This window comes from Nicotiana tomentosiformis, chromosome 2 (assembly GCF_000390325.3).
Source record: "Nicotiana tomentosiformis chromosome 2, ASM39032v3, whole genome shotgun sequence".
In the NCBI taxonomy this organism is placed as follows: domain Eukaryota; kingdom Viridiplantae; phylum Streptophyta; class Magnoliopsida; order Solanales; family Solanaceae; genus Nicotiana; species Nicotiana tomentosiformis.
Window position 1 is genome coordinate 19,978,703 of NC_090813.1, and position 11,612 is coordinate 19,990,314.

An 11,612-nucleotide genomic window follows, 5' to 3' on the forward strand; every position below is an offset into this window, starting at 1 on the left:
TACTCTAAGGTTCCTAATTTCCTCAAGTCAGGGTTAGACACAACACTTACCTCGCTCCGAATGCCACTTAATTCTCAATCATAGCTTTTCCTTTGGAATTCACCTCTAAACCACTCGTATCTATTCAAAAATGACTCGATAATATTAAATATTGCTAAAGTAATCAATCCTTGAAGGATAAAGTTTACTGCACGCATGAAGCGTAGTAAACCGATCGGTTTCAAAGGTAACAATCCTTGAAAAATGATAGGAGCAAATGATCAAAATGATTATAATGAGGAGGAAATGAGCTCTAGAAGAGCCCACCACATAATATTTCATGAAACTCCAGAAGAAGTTTAAGTATCTGAAAATAAGGAAAATGATGAGATCTTAACAAGTTATGTCACTTAGGAACCGATACAAAACGATCGTCGACGATATATTTGATATAATATAGTTCATAATATTATAAAATATTGTGAGGATCAGACCTGTAGTCGAGACACCTGAAGATTTCATGCCATCTAAATGCAAGTCATAACCTATATGACTCATTTGATTAAGTCTATATGAAGATCCTTGAAGGATTTAAAATACCTGAAGCATATAGTTCAAAGCATCGTGAAATGTATTCAATCAGATTACAAAGAGCTTTGTAAGGTTTAAATCAATCCGGGCGCATGTGATATAATCGCCTCACTGAATTGATGAATGAAGGTTATGTAAATTATGGCATTTGTCCATGCATTTTTACAAAGAAAACAACATCATAGTTTGTTATACTTGTTGTTTATGTTAATGGCATAAATCTCATAGGAACTCCAGAAGAGCTCCAAAGGGAAAAACTTTGTTTTACTCTGCAAATTGAATATTTAGCAGATGAGATCTTTATCCATCAATCTGTCTATACAGAAAAGGTCTTAAAACGTTTTTACTTGGACAAAGCACACCCATTAAGTACACCAAATGGGTGTTCGATCATATGAAGTGAATAAGAATCCGTTTCGACCTCTAGAAGAAGATGAGGAACTCCTTGGTCCTGAAATACTCTATCTCAGTGCAATTGGTGCACTTATGTATCTTGCTAATGCTAACAAAAGTGGTGTATATCATATTGGTTGTGCAGATGCAGGTTATTTATCCAATCCCCATAAAGTTCGTTCTCAAATCGGGTATGTGTTTACATGTGGAGGTACTGTCATATCATGGCGCTTCACAAAGCAATCTATTGATGCTATTTCTTCAAATCATGCTGAGATAATAGTTATTCATGAAGCAAGTAGGGAATGCGTATGATTGAGATCTGTGATTCATTTTATTCGAGAAAAATGTGGGTTGGAATGTGAATAAAAAATAACCCCACAATATTATACGAAGACAATGCTACATGCATAGCCCAATTAAAGAGATAATTTATAAAAGGAGATAGAACGAAGCACATTTCACCAAAATTATTCTACACACATGATCTTCAGAAAAATAGTGGCATCGATGTATAACAAATCCGTTCAAGTGACAATCCAGCAGATTTGTTCACGTTGCCAAGTTCAACTTTTAGAAGATGGTATACAAGATTGGAATGCGGAGGCTCAAATATTTGGAACAAGATTTTCATCAGGGGGAGTGAAATACGCGTTGTACTCTTTTTTCCTTATTAAGGTTTTTTCCATGGGTTTTTCTTGTAAGGTTTTTAATGAGGCAACTATAATTGCGTATTACTAAATATGTGTACTCTTTTTCCTTCACTACATTTTCACTGAGTTTTTCTTAGTAAGGTTTTAACGAGGCACAATATCTTTTAATGAACATCCAAGGGGGAGTATTATAAATATATTATATTATGGATGTTCATTTAGTACTCCCTTATAAATAAGCTTCCTGAAGAAGCTTATCCATATGGTACTCCGCCGTAAATATGTTTATCTATTTAGTACTCTATTGGAAATAAGCTTATCCTTTTGGTATTCTATTATGGATAAATATTACCTCTGGTAGAAGATTATCTATATCTGGTACAGTAGCAGCTTACACAGCAGCTTAGAGTAGCAGCTTACACAACAACTTGCAGTAGCAGCTTGCACAGCAGCTTCCTTTCTTCTATAAATAGAGGAGAATTCAGTTCATTATGTACATTAGTTTGAAGTTGAATAATATATCAATCTCTCTCTATATTTGTTTTCGGTTTATTTACTTTACGGTCTTTATTTTATAACAGGCTCAAGCTCCTTAAGTTTTTTTTTTTAATTATTATATTTTCTCTTTGAAATATTTATTCCTTTTAATTGTCAGCCAATAGAGGGCAACAACAATTTTTCAAACACATACTAGCAAACATTATAGCTCTCTCTCTTCCAAGGTGAAATCTTACGGCCCGGATTCGATATTCAACACCAAATTATGTCAAGTTATCATGATTAAGTAAGTAATGAGGTGAAATATATATTAATTAACCAGGGTTCAGTAATAAAAAATCTATATGTAAATACATAGCCTTACATCTATTGATTTATATGCAAGTTTTTAACCTGTTCAAATAGAAAAAAACATAAAAAGCAAATGGAAAGAAAAATATACTACCTTGGTGCACTAGATACGCAGTGGCGGAGCTTACCTTAGGCTAAGAATTGATACCTCTTTGACGAAAAATTATATTGTTTAATTTGCTCAAAAATATATTTTTTAAATATATATTATATGTTGAATCTTCTTAACTCTTTCATATTTTTACTTTTTTATATTTTGGTACCCCTTAATAAAAATTTTGGTTTCGCCACTGCTTGACACACGTGAATCAAACGTAGCCTTTTCTAGGGGAGGCAACTCCACATGAACGCTAAATATTATGGTATCCTAATTCAGTTAAATTCATCACGTTCTGGCTGCATATTGTTGTTTGTCTGACTTCTATTAAGAAATTTTTACACTCTCATTATGAATCTTGTTTCCCCCCATTGGGAAAACCTACTGGTATATATATATGTAGCACAGCATATAATTAAAGGTAAAATGTAGTTTAACACTAAACAAAGAAGTACATTAATTTGTGGTTGGATTCACGTTGCAAGTTGCAAGCACAGGAAGAAACTAACATCACTAGAAATGCATCAATAAAAAAAATGGAGCGTCTACTAACATATGTCGCAAAGGCGAATTCAAGATTTAATTTTGATTAGATTCTTTTAATTTCTTAACGCTAACTCATTGTCTTTTATAATTGTGAACTCAATCTTCTTTTTTTTTGGTGAGATTTTAATAATTATTCACACACATATATAGATATATAAAGTTAACTGTATGTCAAATATATCGAGTTCAGTTGAACTCAACCCATCGAATATAGAACTAACCTAAATAGTTGTCCAACCCAATCGTTTAATAAATTAAAAGTAACCCGCAAATATATGATTAATTCATGTATAATATGTATATAATCTGTAGCTATTTGTGTGAAAGATCTCTCGACTATTATCCGTCCCCTTTGTCATCATACCGAAAGAAGGTGAGGGCCCTTCTGCCCTACAACGTTATCCCTTCTGCAATTTGCTTCTCATGCATGTCAATTGTCAAGTTAATTATGCCAAACTCTTTCCGCGTATACTATTACTGTGATTTGATCAGTTCCATTATATTGGGGACACTATTATTGGGGTGTGTTTCACTAGTTGTTCGAAGGCCAAGATATGTGGTAAATTTTAGACCATGGTACAATTCTTTTACACGTGCATTTCTGACAACTTTGAAATTAACACTTACATAGTTACCTACTCTTTTTGCATCTGCTTCAGCCGTAAAGATCTCCAGGTTTCACTTTATTCAAAGGTGGCGCTTGGAATGAAAACAAGAGTGAAAGAAAACTTCGTTTAAATTTTTGTTATAAGCTTTAACGTGTTAGGTTTCTCCTTTGTTTGTATTAGAGAATAGAGATTATGAAGACAAAGAAATTAGGAATCATGTATTGTAGAGTTAATACCTTGGGCGGAGCTAGCAAGAGAAAATTAAATTTCCTTCGCCAAAAAGTTATACTAGTATAAATAGGATAAAATAATTTTTTTGACTGTATATAAACTGTCGAACTTTCTTACATAAAGAAAATTCTAGCTTACTGGTGAAGGGGTTAACATCATTATCACTTAATATAAACTACTACCAGTATATTACTTTCAAAGGTAAAGATAAAAATTTGAATTTATGGATTCTGAATTCTAGAAAAAATAATTTATTGAAATTAGGATAAATCTTTATATATATTATAAGTAAATTTTTAATATAAATATAAGATTTGGACCAAAACTATTTACTTATACAGAAAACTTGTATGCACTATGCAAAACTATAGTTCTGCCCCTAATTACTCGTCTGAGTAACTAAAATATTAAAAGATAAAAATACCAAGTGAATCACAGCTCATCAATTGTGCATGGTAGAGACACCAATAAATATTTGGATTAATGTAGCCAATTAAAGCATGTGGCGTTGATGTTGAATTACTTATAATGGTAAAATGGTGTACCTGTTGGTGTGTGGGCGGTCGATCAGTCAGAAATTGCAAATGGTAAAAGCTAGAATTTCTTTTTGGGACGATGTAACAATCCGGCCAGTCGTTTTGAAAGTAATAGTCCCGATTCCCTATTTACTATTTCCCCCGCATCTATTTCTGGTATTGTGACTTGTTGGGAGGCTTCGTTTTGGTTTTTGGAGTGTTCCGGGACACTTAGTCCCTAAAACGGGAGCTTAAACCTTAGGATTTGGACCGTAGTCGGAACTGTATGAAGACGACTCTGGAATGAAATTTCGTCGGTTCCGTGAGCTCCGTTAGGTAATTTTGGGTTTAGGGACGTGTCCGGATTGTGTTTTGGAGGCCCGTAACTTATTTAGACTTGAAATGGCGAAAGTCTAATTTTTGGAGATTTTGACCGGTAGTAGACTTTTTGATATCGGGGTCGATTTTTGATTCCGAAAGTTGGAGTAGGTCCGTAATATTGAATATGACTTGTGTGCAAAATTTGGGGTCAATCAGACGTGATTTGGTTGGTTTCGGCATCGGTTGTCGAATTTGGAAGTTTCAAGTTCTTTAAGTTTGAATCGGAGGATGATTTGTGATTTTAGCGTTGTTTGATATGGTTTGAGGGCTCGACTAAGTTCGTATGGTATTTTAGGATTAGTTGGTATATTTGGTTGAGGTTCCGGGGGCCTCGGGTGAGTTTCGGGTGGTTAACAGACTTGGAATGGAAGTTGAGAAATTTCTGAAGTTTGGTCTTTTGCTGGTATGATCGCACCTGCGAGGGTATTAGCCGCAGGTGTGAGGCTGCATGTGCGGTAGGTTGAGCGCAGGTGCGGAAGGGGTGGAGATCAGCAAAGGTCGCAAGTGCGATGGTTTCTCCGCACATGCAATAGCGCAGAAGCGGACCAGTGGTTGCAGAAGCGGAGGCAGCCAAGGTTAGTCGTTTTCGCAGGTGCGCCCACATTTTTTGCACCAGCGGGCGCGCAGGTGCGAGCCCAGGCTCCGCAGGTGCGGAAATGCCTGGGCAATGTTTAAAACCGAAGGGCTTCGTGATTTTTGTCATTTTGGACTTTGCAAACTCGGTTTAGGCGATTTTTTAGAGCACTTTCAGGGCATTTCTTGAGGTAAGTCCCTTGTGTTTATTTTTGATCAATAATCTTTGCTTCCCCGTTTATTTTTCCACCTAATTAGTGTGTATTTAAGGTGAAATTTGGGAGTTTGAGGCTAGGGATTTGGAAAGCTGAATTGTGGATTTAAAGGATCATTTGGTGTCGGATTTTAGTAAATTTTATATGGTTAGACTCGTTAGTGAATGAGCTTTCAGATTTTGTGACTTTTATCCGATTCCGAGACGTGGGCCCGGGTCGACCTTGTAGGACGGATTTTGGAATTCTTATTAAAATCTTGATTTCATTAATTAGATTAGTATATAGTTGTATTTATGATATGTAATTGTTTTGGCTAGATTTGGGCCATTCGGAGTCAGATATTGGTGGAAAAGACAATGTTACCGATTGATTGAGTTTGGTTCAAGGTAAGTGGCTTGTCTAACTTTGTGTGGGGGAACTTCCCGTAGGTTCTGTACTGTTTTTGATATATGAAGTGCCGTGTACGTGAGGTGACGAGTACGTACACAGGCTAATTATGTAAAAATCTGATTTTCTACTAAGTAATAACCCGATTTCTTGCTTATTTGAGTTTCATAAGCATGTGTAGTATCCTGCTAGATTAGAATAGCATGTCTACTTGCCTTAACTGTTTACTTGAACTATGTGCAGCATGTTCAGTGAATTTACATATTTTTCCTTAACTGGTACTTGGGTTGAACTGTAGATTTTCGTGCAGTGACTATTGAATTCTATTGTTTAGCTGCATATTTACTTTGGGACTGCGGAACGGTATTTCGGGAGATCCCTTGTATTGCATATTTACTTTGGGACTAGGGGACGGTATTCCGGGAGATCCCCCTATAATTCATATTTACTTTGGGACTACGGAACGGTATTTCGGGAGATCCCCTGTACTGCATATTTACTTTGGGACTACGGAACGGTATTCTTGGAGATCCCCCTGCACATTTACGTTTGGGACTACGAGACGGTATCTCGAAAAATCCCCTATTGTTATCTCTGTGTACTGAGCTGTTGTCTTCTATGATTTTATTCTTGTTAAATTTCAGTCTTTATTTTACTGCGGTATTTCATTCTATCTTGTTTTATTATATATATATATACCAGTAGGGCCCTGATCTGACCCCGTCACTACTTGACCGAGGTTAGGCTTAGCACTTACTGGGTACCGATTATGGTATACTCATGCTACTCTCTGCACATATTTGTTCGTGTGCAGATCCAGGTTCTTCTTATCAGCCACATTATCAGTGAGCCGGGACAGCTTTGGAGACTTCAAGATATATATGTCATGTCCGCATACCTCGAAGTCCCCTTCTACTCTTCCCCATGTCCATTATCTTATGTATTTCTCTTTTGTTAGACTCTGATGTATAGAGATACTAGACTTTCTTCTGTAGTTGTGATTCACGATGTTCTGGGTTTTGGGATTTTTGTGTATTTTTGAATAGTTGGTTATTGTACATGCCAGGCGGCATGGTACCCAGTTATGTTATTACTGCTACAGTTAGTGTTAAAGTTATGTTTTCATTTTATTATTTCGCAAATGTTAGGCTTACCTAGTCATAGCGGCTGGGTGCCGTCACGACGTCATACAGAGGGAAAATTTGGGTCGTGACAAGTTGGTATCAGAGCTTTAGATTCATAGGTATCGTAAGTCACAAGTCGGTTTATTAAAGTCTCACGAATCGGTACGGAGACGTCTGTACTTATCTTCGGGAGGCTATGGAACTGTTAGGAAAATTTCACTACTTTGATTCCTTGTCGTGCGAAAATTGTTGACTTCAAAAATTCTAAACTTCTGTATTATATTCTCTCACAGATGGTGAGAAAACGTACAAGCAGATCTAATGACCAGGCACCCGCGCCCCCTGCTAGAGCCGCGAGAGGCCGGGGCCGGGGTAGAGGTCGAGGATGTCCACTTGGTACAGCCAAAGCGCCCGTACGAGCTGCTACAGAGGAGCCCCTAGTAGCTCCAGCTGGAGGGCAGACACCTGAGGTACCTGTTTCTGCACCAGCCCTCCAGGAGCTCTAGCCTAGTTTTTGAGCATGTTCAGCACCTTAGCTTAGGATGGATTGATTCCACTTGCCCCTACCACATCTCAGACTGGGGGAGGAGCACAGACTCCCGTCGCTGGTACTCCAGAGCAACGGGTTCAGGTCGACCAGGTTCAAGAGATTGTACCAATGCAGCCGGTAGCTCCAGCTCAGCCCGAGGTTAGGGCAGCAACTTCTGAGGTGGAGCAGCTCAGACTTAAGAGGTACAAGAAGTACCACCCAACTACCTTCAGGGGATTGGCTACAGATGATGCTCAGGGTTTTCTGGAGAAGTGTCATCGTATTCTCCGTACTATGGGCGTAGTGGAGACGAGTGGGATTTCTTTTACTACATTCCAGCTTAGAGGAGCAGCAAATCAGTGGTGGCGTGCTTATGAGTTGAGTAGTCCGGCTGAGGCAGCTTCACTTACATGGACTCGGTTCTCGGACATATTTTTGAGAGAGTATGTCCCTCAGAGCCTCATGGACTCATGGCGCGCGGAGTTTGAGCAGTTGCGCCAGGGTGCTATGATTGTGTCAGAGTATGCAGTTTGCTTCAATGATTTGGCCCGACATGCATCGGCCTTAGTTGCCATAGTTCGAGAGAGGGTTCGACAGTTTACTGAGGGACTCCATCCCAGCATACAAATTAGTATGGCCAGGGAGTTGGAGATAGATATTTCTTATCAGCAGGTGGTGAGTATTGCCAAGAGATTTGAGGGTATGCTTGCCCTGGATAGAGAGGAGAGGGAGGCCAAGAGGTCTCGAGAGACTCGTTATTATTCTGGAGCTCGTGTCCTGGTAGCTCGCCATGGTAGGGGTTATGTGGGTCGCCCCGTTCTTTCAGCTCTTCCAGCCACCAGTGGTGTTCCAGCTCCTTCTAGGCCCCAGGAGCCTTATTATGCACCGCCAGTATCTAGTGTGCCTCCTGCACAGGGTGTTCCTAGCGGCCAGTCCAGCAGACCTGGACCAAGCCATTCACAACAGCCACGCCCTCCCAGAGCTTGTTTTGAGTATGGCGACACTCGCCATATGGTGAGGGATTCCCCCAGACTAAGGAGGGGTGCACCTCCACAGACTTCTCAGCCACAACGTGCTCCACCGGGTCCTCAGGCTATGATTACATCACCAGCTACCACCCCACCTGCTCAACCAGCTTGAGGTAGAGGTCAGGGAGGTAGAGGTCGCCCTAGGGGGAGGGTCAGGCCAGATATTATGCCCTTCCTGCTCGTACAGAGGCAGTCGCTTTTGATTCTGTCATTACAGGTATTGTCCCTGTCTGTCATAGAGATGCGTCGGTATTATTTGACCCAGGCTCTACATATTCTTATGTGTCCTCTTATTTTGCCCCGTATTTAGGCGTATCTCAGGATTCTTTGAATTCCCATGTTTATGTGTCTACTCATGTGGGAGATTCTCTTGTTGTGGATCGCGTGTATCGGTCGTGTTTGATTGCTCTTAGTGGTTTTGAGACCAGAGCCGATTTATTATTGCTCAGCATGGTGGACTTTGATATTATTTTGGGCATGGACTGGTTGTCGCCCCATTATGCTATTCTTGATTGTCACGCTAAAGCCGTGACGCTGGCTATGCCAGGTTTACCGCGGTTAGAGTGGAGAGGTACCTTAGAGTATACTCCCAGCAGGGTTATTTCATTTCTTAAAACTCAATGAATGGTTGAGAAGGGGTGTGACGCGTATCTAGCTTATGTCAGAAATGTTAGTACTGATACCCCTACAGTTGAGTCAGTTCCAGTAGTGAGGGACTTTCCATATGTGTTCTCAGTTGATCTTCTGGGCATGCCACCCTACAGAGATATTAATTTTGGCATTGATTTGTTGCCGGACACTCAACCCATCTTTATTCCTCCATATCGTATGGCTCCTCCTGAATTAAAGGATTGGAAGGAGCAGTTACAGGAGTTTCTTAATAAGGGTTTCATTCAGCCTAGTGTGTCACCATGGGGTGCTCCTGTCTTATTTGTGAAGAAGAAAGATGGTTCTATGCGGATGTGTATTGATTACTGTCAGTTGAACAAAGTCACAGTGAAGAACAAGTATCCATTGCCTCGTATTAATGACCTATTTAATCAGTTACAGAGTGCCAGAGTGTTTTCCAAGATTGACTCGCGTTCAGGTTATCATCAGTTGAAGATTCGAGAGCCAAATATCCCGAAGACTGCTTTCAGGACCATATATGGTCACTATGAGTTTCTTATTATGTCTTTTCGGTTGACCAATGCCCCAGCAGCTTTTATGCACTTGATGCACAGTGTGTTCCGACCTTATCTTGACTCATTTGTCATTGTATTTATTGACGACATTCTGGTGTACTCTCAGACTTGTGAGGATCATGAGCAACATCTGAGGACTGCACTTCAGACCTTAAGAGAAAAGAAGTTATATGCAAAATTTTCAAAGTGTGAGTTTTGGCTAGACTCAGTGGCATTCTTGGGTCATATAATATTGAGTGAGGGGATCCAGGTGGATCCGAAGAAGGTGGAAGCAGTGCAGAGTTGGCCCAGACCATCCTCAACTACACAGATCTGGAGCTTCCTTGGTTTGGAGGGGTATTACCGACGGTTTGTTAAGGGATTTTTATCTATTGCAGTGCCTATGACCAAGCTGACCTAGAAGGGTGCTCCGTTCAGGTGGACAAAGGAATGTGAGGAGAGCTTTCAGAAGCTCAAGACAACTTTGACTACAGCCCCAGTATTGGTATTGCCTACAGGTTCGGGGTCTTATACTGTATATTATGATGCATCGCGGATTGGTCTCGGCACGGTGTTGATGCAGGACGGTAGGGTAATTGCCTATGTGTCCAGACAACTGAAGGTGCATGAAAAGAACTATCATGTCCACGACCTTGAGTTAGCAGCTATTGTTCATGCCTTGAAGATTTGGCGGCATTATTTGTACGGTGTTCCTTGTGAGATTTACACCGATCACCGGAGTTTGCAGCATCTGTTCAAGCAGAAGGATCTTAATTTGCGTCAGAGGAGGTGGTTGGAGCTGCTTAAGGATTATGATATCACCATTTTATACCACCCTGTGAAGGCCAATGTGGTGGCCGATGCTTTGAATCGTCGGGCAGAGAGTTTAGGGAGCTTAGCATATCTACCAGCAGCAGAGAGGCCCATGGCATTGGATGTTCAGGCCTTTGCCAGCCAGTTTGTAAGATTGGATATTTCTGAGCCGAGTCAAGTATTGGCTTGTGTGGTCTCTCGGTCTTCCCTTTATGATCGTATCAGGGAGCGTCAGTATGATGACCCCCATATGCTTGTCCTTAAGGACACGGTCCAGCACGGTGATGCTAAGGAGGTCACTATTGGAGATGATGGTGCATTGAGGATGCAGGCTATGTGTGCCCAATGTAGAAGGTTTGCATGAGTTGATTCTTCAGGAGGCTCACAGCTCGCGGTACTCCATTCATCCGGGTGCCGCAAAGATGTATCAGGATTTGAGGCAGCATTACTAGTGGAGGAGGATGAAGAAGGACATAGTAGAGTATGTGGCCCGATGTCTAAATTTCCAGCAGGTGAAGTATGAGCATCAGCGGCCAGGTGAGTTGCTTTAGAAGTTGGAAATTCCAGAGTGGAAATGGGAGCGAATCACTATGGATTTAGTTGTTCGTCTCCCACAGACTCAGCGGAGGCTTGATGTAGTTTGGGTGATTGTGGATAGTCTGACCAAGTCGGCTCATTTCATTCCTGTGATGACTACCTATTCTTCCGAGCAGCTAGCTCGAATCTACATCCGTGAGATCGTCAAGCTTCATGGCGTACCAGTATCTATCATCTCTGACCGGGGTACGCAGTTTACATCATGGTTTTGGAGAGCTGTACAGTATGAGTTAGGTACTCGGGTTGAGTTGACTATAGTATTTCACCCTCAGACGGACGGACAGTCCGAGCGCACTATTCAGATACTGAAGGATATGCTTCGTGCTTGTGTGATAGATGT